The following is an 8,808-nucleotide window of genomic DNA, read 5'->3' as shown; positions in this document are numbered from 1 at the left end:
TATATATATATATAATTAATTATTATTGCTATACAATAATAGCTAATTGAATAAATAATGAATGAATACAAGATAAGAATATACAAAGAGTTTTCAACAGCTGTGAACTGTAAACTACTGGTGATCAGTATTGTCAGGTTGGCAGATTTTCCATCAAATTTGCAGATTTTTTATCATTGCGTGGCAGGGGAAAAATGCCTACGGATGGCAGATTTTTAATGATTTGTATACCATTAAAAAAAAGTAATAAAAGTATAGCAATCGTCTAATTATTTCTTCTTTTCTCCCATTTCAGTGGCTTGATCATCCTTGCCACCGTCAAGCAAGTCAAGCAAGTCAAGCACCTCAAGCCATCAATGGTGACTCTCTCTCTCTCTCTCTCTCTCTCTCTCTCTCTCTCTCTCTCTCTCTCTCTCTCTCTCTCTCTCTCTCTCTCTCTCTCTCTCTGTTTGTGTGCGTGTATGTGCGTGCATGTGTCTCTGTTGACTTATTTAACTTATTTCATTTCTTTGATAATTTTTTACTATTATACAACATAAACATGAATTACATTTTTTTTTCTCTAAAGGACGGCATCAAGAGACGGGAGAGGATTCTGCACTCTTCATAGGACTGTCGACTTCACCTGGAGGTAGGAATTCCAGTTGCTCTCTCTCTCTCTCTCTCTCTCTCTCTCTCTCTCTCTCTCTCTCCCTCCCTCTCCATCTCTCTCCCTCTCTCTCCCTCTCTTTCTCTCTCTCTCTCTCTCTCTCTCCCTCTCTCTCTCTCTGTCTCTCTCTCTCTTTCTAAGAGAGGGTATGTGTGTGTGTGTGTGTGTGTTTGTGTGTGTGTTTGTGTGCGTGTGTCTCTGTTGATTTATTTATTTATTTTTGCCTTGTAGGCAAAAGTCATCATGATACTTTGATAATTATTATAGCGATACACTAATAACTAATTGAATAGATAATGAATGAATAGACGATAAGAAGATACGAAGACTTTTCAACAGCTGTGAACTGTAAACTGTAAACTACTGGTGATACAAAATGGGGGATTTTTAATTTTTATATGGATTTTGAGCAAATACTGCAGGGGAAGTAGGATAAAGTTTGCAGATTTTGGCGGATATCTGGCATAGGTAAACGCTGGCGGGATTTTTGCAAAGGCACATAGCAACACTGCTGGTGATACAAAAGTAGATGATGAAAAAAAATTTAAAAAATCAAAACGAATGGAAGGGAGAGCTTCTGTATGTTGACAGCACACCTTTTCTCTATAACTATAAGTTAATAATCTGCCATTATGGACTTTCAATAAGTCAAATTGTCCAATAAATATTACTAGAATTTCAGTTTAAGATACCTTTCATTTCGTCTGGGTTTGTGGTTTGTCGGTCCGGTTTGTTTTTTAAAAAATGTTGAGTACTTTGCTTATACTTTTACTCAGATCTATTTTTACAGTTCCATATGATTCTGTAATGGATTGTGGCGGATGTTGATCCAAGTGAGGTCTCTAAGACCTCTCCAAAATTCCACCCTCAGAAAATGGCCTATCAAGTAGGGAGACCTTCCGAAAGCTCCTAGCGCTATCTAGTTATCTAGCATTTCTTTCAATTTGTATTTTTACCGTGGACCTTTTGTCATGTGTATATTTATTCAATTTGTCATCATATATCTAAAAGCATTTTAAAAACTCTAGACTCTAGAACAAACCTTGATAGATGTGTGTAAGTTTAAAATTTCCTAGTTTGACCCTTGTAGTTTTGATTCTCGCCCGCCATTTGATTGAAAGGTAGTGAAAGCAGTCATATGTTGTTGTTTTTTTTTTCTATTAGGGTTAGTTATAAGTCTAAGTAAAGGGGATAGGGTGTTTGTTTTTCCTATTAGGATTAGTTAAAGGTACGACAAGGTTTGATTTTTTCTTAGGGTTGGTTGAGGGAATATTTGAGTTGTTTCCCTTAGCACTAGGAGCTTTCGGAAGATAATTAATGCAGGACTTCTTAGATCAGCAAGGCAGTACTTCAGTTTGGAGGCCTAGGCCAAGCAAGGTGCTTGATTGAGTTAGGAGAAAAGAGAAATCCCATGAATGGATTTGAAACATGTACTGAATCATATGGAAGTGTAAAAATAGATCTGAGTACCGTCTGTACGGGACTGTAAAAATAGCCACTGCGTTGCTTTTAATGTTAATTCTTTTGCATTGGTGTACATATAATGACGTGAGAATTCAATTTCAGATGATGATGAAAATGACTCATGATAATTAACAAATAGTCTTTGCAATTTGAATACAGACTCGGAGCAAACAACAACATTAATAAATCTTGGTACATTCTTTGATTCTGATGCTTCAATGCAGAATCACAAAACAAAATGAAGTGCTTATTCGTAGTAGTACTGCGAATAGTGGGGCCACTGTGGAACCACTATTCGCAGTAGTATAAGCGCTCTCCCGTCTCTGAAAATAAGTTTTTGTCCCCTCACTGACCACAACACTATTTTCTGTTCAAAATGGCGTGTTGTTGAAGGGCTTGAAGTTGAATGAGTGTTAGTCGGAGAAGGAAAGAAAAGGGAGGGATGATTTAATTATTTTGTGTGACTGAGAATTGAGATTTTTAACGTTTCAACTTTTCCTTCAAGTCTGACACTTGACAAGATCGTGTTTTGTTTTGTTTTTGTTACCCCAAACCAATCCATGAAAATTTCCCCATCCCCACTTCTCTGACTTGGTCATTCATTCACATCTTGAAATCTATCAGCTTATCTGTCAGATTATTTTAATGAGATTAGTTCCATCCCCGTTTATTTTATTATTTACAGTAGGCACTTTGATAAAATTTTCAAACTCAAAATATCTTGATTTGACTCAGTCAGGGGGATGGGACTTGAAAAAACATAAAATTTGATACCTTATTTGTTTCTCTACGACTTACGGTTCCAGAGTTATTTATATTTTTCTACTGAAATTTTTTGTCAACTTTACAGAGAGAATCTGTGATCTCCTCACTGCTGCCTCAAAACCAGCATCTCGCGGCGATCGGGAAATTTTGAGTCTTGCAGTCAACATGGCCCACTTATTGTTTTCAGTAATTTTGTTTCAATTCAAAAATAAATGGCAAGTGTTAGATATCATTTTAAAGGTCAGAAAATAAGCTTTATTTTCATATAAATCATTTTCATGTATGGAAAGTTTGGAAAAAAATTAATGATAAACGAAAATGGAAAAAAATATGAGGTTTTTGGCCTACAAAGTGGGGTTGGTGGCGGGAAAAAATAAAATAATGAGCGAGTATATCAATTTGTATGAAATTTGGCAGAGATTTTCTTCAATTAATTGTCTGTCGATGTATGAAGTATAATTAAAATGTATCCATAATTTAAAAAGTTGTTATAATTCAAAAATTTATAAATTTTTATTACATAAGTTTTCTGAGAAATACAATCAGGAATTGAGAATGAAATACACCGTTAGAAAGCTTGTTTTGTGCCCTTTATAATGATACCAAAATTAGTCACATAGGTTCACAAATAACGCCAAGGTGACCAACACAGTAAAGGGTCAAAAATAAAGTTCCAAAAAACGAGTTTCACCTTACAGTGAGCCTTTCGGCGGCCACTGGACTGGAGTTATCAAAGTGCCTATTTACAGTTAAATACATTTTATAAATTTCCAGGAATTTCTCTCTCTCTCTCTCTCTCTCTCTCTCTCTCTCTCTCTCTCTCTCTCTCTCTCTCTCTCTCTCTCCCCTCTCTCTCTCTCTCTCTCTCTCTCTCTCTCTCTCTCTCTTTCTTTCTCTCTCTCTCTCTCACACACACACACACACTCTCTCTCTCACCGTTGCTCATGTCTCATATCTCAGTGCTCCTTTAAAAAATAGTTACCATCAATAAGCTACCTCTACTACTACAGCCACAACCACATCATCATTACTATTACTACCACAGCAACCTCCACATCATTATCAAAACTATAGCAACCACCACCACCTTTGTATCATCCTCCTCTTCATACGTGCTAACACCGCCACTACTACAACCACAACCATCACACCATCGTCATTACTACCACTACCACAGCAACCACATCGTTATCAAAACTACAGCAACCACCACCACTTTACATCATCATTTTCCTTTTAGTCATCATTCTACCACTACTAAAACCATCACCACCACCACATCAATACCGCCATCACTGCACAACAACAGACACATCGTCATCGTCAACGAAACGCAAAATAATAGTACTAGTAATAATTTTTTAAAAATGAAATTTAAAAAAAAATCACATTGTATGTCCTACCAGTTGGGCTATCGGGATGGACCCAACTGTAAATAACAGTGATCATAATGCATTTATTTCAAAACATAATTTCTTTGATAATTTTTTACAATTACACAACATAAACATGAATTACATTTTTTTTTCACTAAAGGACAGCACCAAGAGATGGGAGAGGATTGTGCACTCTTCAAAGGACTGAAGACTTCACCTCAAGGTAGGAATTCCAGTTGGTCTTTTCTCTTTCCCCCCCCCCCCCCCCCCCCCCCTCCCCTCTCCTCTCTCTCTCTCTCTCTCTCTCTCTCTCTCTATATATATATATATATATATATATATATATATATATTTATATGACTTGCCGACTGACTTAAGGCCTTTCACTTCCTAATCATCCGATGGAGACGCCTCGGCTGCCTCTCTAATCATCTGTGTCATTTCCTTCCACAGTTCACGGTCTTTTGCTGTGGATGCTAAGTTCATAAGGTCTTCCTTTGATTTTAATTCTTGGTTATTTTGAAGGCGTTTTAGGTCTCGATTGAGGACAGTATAAATTGACGTGGGTGGTCTACCTTGATATTTCTTAGGTCCTGATGGGGTGAAAAACTTATTCATGGCTTTATTAGCTGGTGTATTTTCATCTCTTCTGAGTATATGCCCAAGAAGCCGCCATCTTGCCTCCACTATTTGAATGGATTAGGGTCTTTCATTACATTTTTCATACAGTATTTTATTGCTTATTTTTGTGGGGTATCGTATATTCAGGACTCTTCTCAGTTGTTTTCTATGGAATCTGTCTAATCTTTGCTCTTCGGCTCCAGTCAGTGCCCATGTTCCGCAGTTGTATATAAGCACGGATTTTACAAGGGTTGTGTATAATTTGATTTTAGTATTTAATTTAATTTTATATTTTCTAATCCATATATGTAGTAATTTATTCAATGCAGCCGTCAATAAACTTTTTCTTTTCTCTACATCTTCCTTATCTCCTATTAATGATCCTACTTTTTTCGTGGCTCTCCATCCATCTTTCTTCCTTGACAATAATGTCACATCTGTTTTGTCACTATTTACGTACAGTTGGTGATTTTGTAAGGCTCTTTGGATGTCATTTACATTGACTTGTTTCAGACCAATAAAGTTGATGTCTGCATATGCAATTTCCATGGGGAGTTCGTTTTCAAAACGTGATTGGGTTGAAGGTACAGATTTACGCACATCTTTTAAAGCATTTTCTAGGTAAATGATAAATAAACCAGGGCTTAGGCTGTCTCCTTGTGATGTTGCCAAGGAATGATTTATTATCTGAGGCACCGATTATTTTGGTGGTTATCCAGGTTTCACTTATAAGGAATCTGATTAATCAAACTTCATCTTCCATAACTATTCCTTTCAAAATACTTAACAAGGATTGGCGATTGATAGTATCTTGCTCTTTCTATCTCTCTTCCTCTGCTTCTCTCATTCTCTCTCTTTCTCTCTCTCTTTCTCTCTCAATCTCTCTCTCTGTTTCTCGCTCAATCTCTCTCTCTCTCTCTCTCTCTCTCTTTCTCTCTATCTCTCTCTCTCTCTCTCTTTCTCCCTCTCTATCTCTTCCTCTTTCCCTCTATATATATATGTATATATCTCTTGCTCTTTCTCTCTCTCTCTCTGTCTCTCTCTCTCTCTTTTTCTCTGCCTCTCTCATTCTCTCTCTATATATCTCTTGCTCTTTCTCTTTCTCTCTCTCTCTCTCTCTCTCTCTCTCTCTCTCTCTCTCTCTATCTATCTATCTATCTCTCTCTATCTCTCTCCATATCTCTCTATCTCTCTAGTGTCTGCATGAGACTTTTAGTGATCTCAAACTAAGTACTTTGATAATGTGCTCTTGGAATCTACATCTGTTTCTTATTTGAACCAATTCCCCTTTGTCTTACCTTTTCTTTGGTGCTTTAATTGTAATACTAGAACTTTTTACTATCCCTTTCTTACTTTTTACTGGCTATTATGATCTTAATGTGTTGCAAGCGCCGTAAAACCATTAAAACATTTAAATCGCTCTCTCTCTCTCTCTCTCTCTCTCTCTCTCTCTCTCTCTCTTTCTCTCAATCCCTCTCTCTCTGTGTTCTCACTCTCTCTGTTCTCTCTTTTTCTATCTCTTTCTCTCTCTTTTTTTATTCTCTTTCTCTCACTCTTACCAGTCGAGCTTTCGGGATGGAGCAAACTGTAAAGAACAATAGTGGTGAGACTGCATTTCTATCAAAACATAATTTCTTTGATTTTTTTATGTCTACATTAAAAAACATAAACAAGAATTACATTATATTTATTCACTAAAGGACGGCATCAAGAGACAGAATTGGATTGTGTATTCTTCAAAGTACTGGAGACTTCACCTTGAGGTAGGAATTTCAATATATATATCTATCTATCTATCTCCCTCTTTTCTGTCTCTGTCTCTGTCTCTATACCTCTCTCTCTTTCTATTTCTCTGTCTCTCACTCTCTCTTTCTCTTTCTCTCTAGCGTGCTATCCAAAGAGCTACAAGCAATTTATTGTTTCACCTTCTTTCTCTCTCTCTCTCTCTCTCTCTCTCTCTCTCTCTCTCTCTCTCTCTCTCTCTCTCTCTCTCTCTCTCTCTCTCTCTCTCTCTCGTTCTCTAGCATCCTATCCAAAGGGTAGCAAGGAATTGGTATTGTCCATGCCATGCTATAAAAACCGGGATAAACTCCAGCTTGATGGGCCTAATGGCTCTGAATATCAGTCAAAACTCAAAGATTACAGAAATAATGATCGCTAATTTTAATTTTAATAGAAACAGTGTGCTGGATTTCTGACAAGTCAACACTTCTCACCCAACTAAAACTGAAATGAGGACCAAGATCAATGTATCCTAACATAACATGTTTTTAAAGGGTGTCAGTTTCACAAGTGATGAAATGAATAAAACCTATCCACCATTTAAATTAACTCTTTTTTTCTACCCTTACTGTTTAATAATTTGGATATTTAGTTAACAAGATAGAACTGCATATATATATATATATATATACAGTAAAATTACTTTAAACCGAAAGAAGCTAAACCGAAAAATACTTTAAACCGCAAAGAATTTAATAAATTGTACTAGTTTCTTCATTTTCTTTGTACTAATTCTTACGATGAACCGAAATACTTCTAAGCAGGACTTTCTTAAAACCGAAACAACTTGAGAGCACCTTCCTTTTTCTCTCTTATATTTTTCTTCAAAAATTCGGAAAGGAGGCCACACGTAATAATGCCCGGCGATATTAAACAGAGCGTAAGTATAAGATGAGGGTGATGGGTGGGGGGGGGGGGGGGGGGGGAGGCAAACACTTCAATCACTGCACTTGGGATTGGCCAACACCACAGTCACACAGACTGGAAAAGGAAGACAGCGGGTGACTGGCAGGCGAAAAATGAGGAAAGAGGGGGAGTTGGGTGTAGAATCATGCAAGCGAGATGTTCTCGCTCATGTGTTGATGCTTTGGAACTGACTGGATTTTCAACAAGACGATAAGGAGGGGGGGGGGGGGGGGGGTAGACAACTTACCATTGAAATGCCATTTCATTTCCACTTTGTTTAAATGTGTGTGTGAAGGGAGGGGGGGGGGGGGGAGGTTCTATGTAATTATTTTTTTTTGTTTGTTTGTTGCTTTAGGTCTCTTCCAACACAATTGAGGTTATATGAGAGACTGCTGAAACAAAAAAACAAGCAATCTAACAAAAAATAGTACAAATGTAAATCAAAATCATAACCTAAAGATATCATAAGCTAAATTATAAATAACCAAGAACAAACAGGCAGAAGATTTACAGAAAAAAAAATATCCCTGTCAAAAATACAATCACAAACCAAAGAAGCAGGATAGGCTAGTAAAGAGAAGAAGAAACGACATCACTATCGGATCGTACACCCATGCGAACATCATAAGTATATGATTCAAGGGTGATGCTCCCATCCAACCACCCGCTCTATGTAATTAGGCCTTTGAACCTAATGGCTTTTCAACAAAAGAGAGATATGTAGTAGACAGCTTAGCATTGACAGCCCTTTTCATTTCCATTTCACTTCACCTCTGAGTAGCTGCGCATCATTCATTATCAATTATCGCACAAGAACTTTCGGTCTTATTTTAGCTTTGCATTTTACTAAAAGAGGTCTAAACTAAAAGAAAGCACTGTGCTTACACGTTTGAGTTTAAAATCAAAATACTATGTGAAGTCGATGAAAAAAAAGTTGATCAAGACGGAGATATGTAAAATACACGGCATCCCGAACTCAACTCTTTCAACAATTTTGAATTGAAAACGAAAACCCCCAAAAATATTTTTAAAAAAAAAAAAAACAAAATATATTTAAAAAATTAATGGTTACGAAGACGGCATTTATTCAACAACTCCATTTAACGGGAAACCCATGATACAATTAAATGAGCAAATTCCTTAAATAGTTACTACCCTTGAAAAAACATTGCAAAACGGGAACTTGCTTTAAAACCAAAATGTCTCTAAACCGAAATGGTTTAGAAGGTCCTCAAAATTTCGGTT

At 36.8% G+C, this 8,808-nt stretch overlaps 1 long non-coding RNA gene across 1 annotated transcript; it reads left to right on the top strand.

Annotated features, from left to right (window-relative positions):
- Positions 1-253: 253 nt before the first annotated feature.
- Positions 254-7,012, top strand: LOC144961538 (uncharacterized; the record flags this gene model as incomplete). Its single annotated transcript, XR_013643191.1, has 4 exons — positions 254-359; positions 569-631; positions 4,415-4,477; positions 6,576-7,012. It is a non-coding gene; the product is annotated as an uncharacterized LOC144961538 (long non-coding RNA).
- Between the last annotated feature and the right edge of the window lie 1,796 nt (positions 7,013-8,808).

Source organism: Berghia stephanieae, unplaced genomic scaffold, assembly GCF_034508935.2.
Source record: "Berghia stephanieae isolate SIO BIC M18660-M18661 unplaced genomic scaffold, UCSD_Bste_1.3 scaffold2891, whole genome shotgun sequence".
Lineage (NCBI taxonomy): Eukaryota > Metazoa > Mollusca > Gastropoda > Nudibranchia > Aeolidiidae > Berghia > Berghia stephanieae.
The sequence above is the reverse complement of the archived record's forward strand: the minus strand, read 5'-3'. Positions and strand labels throughout refer to the sequence as shown.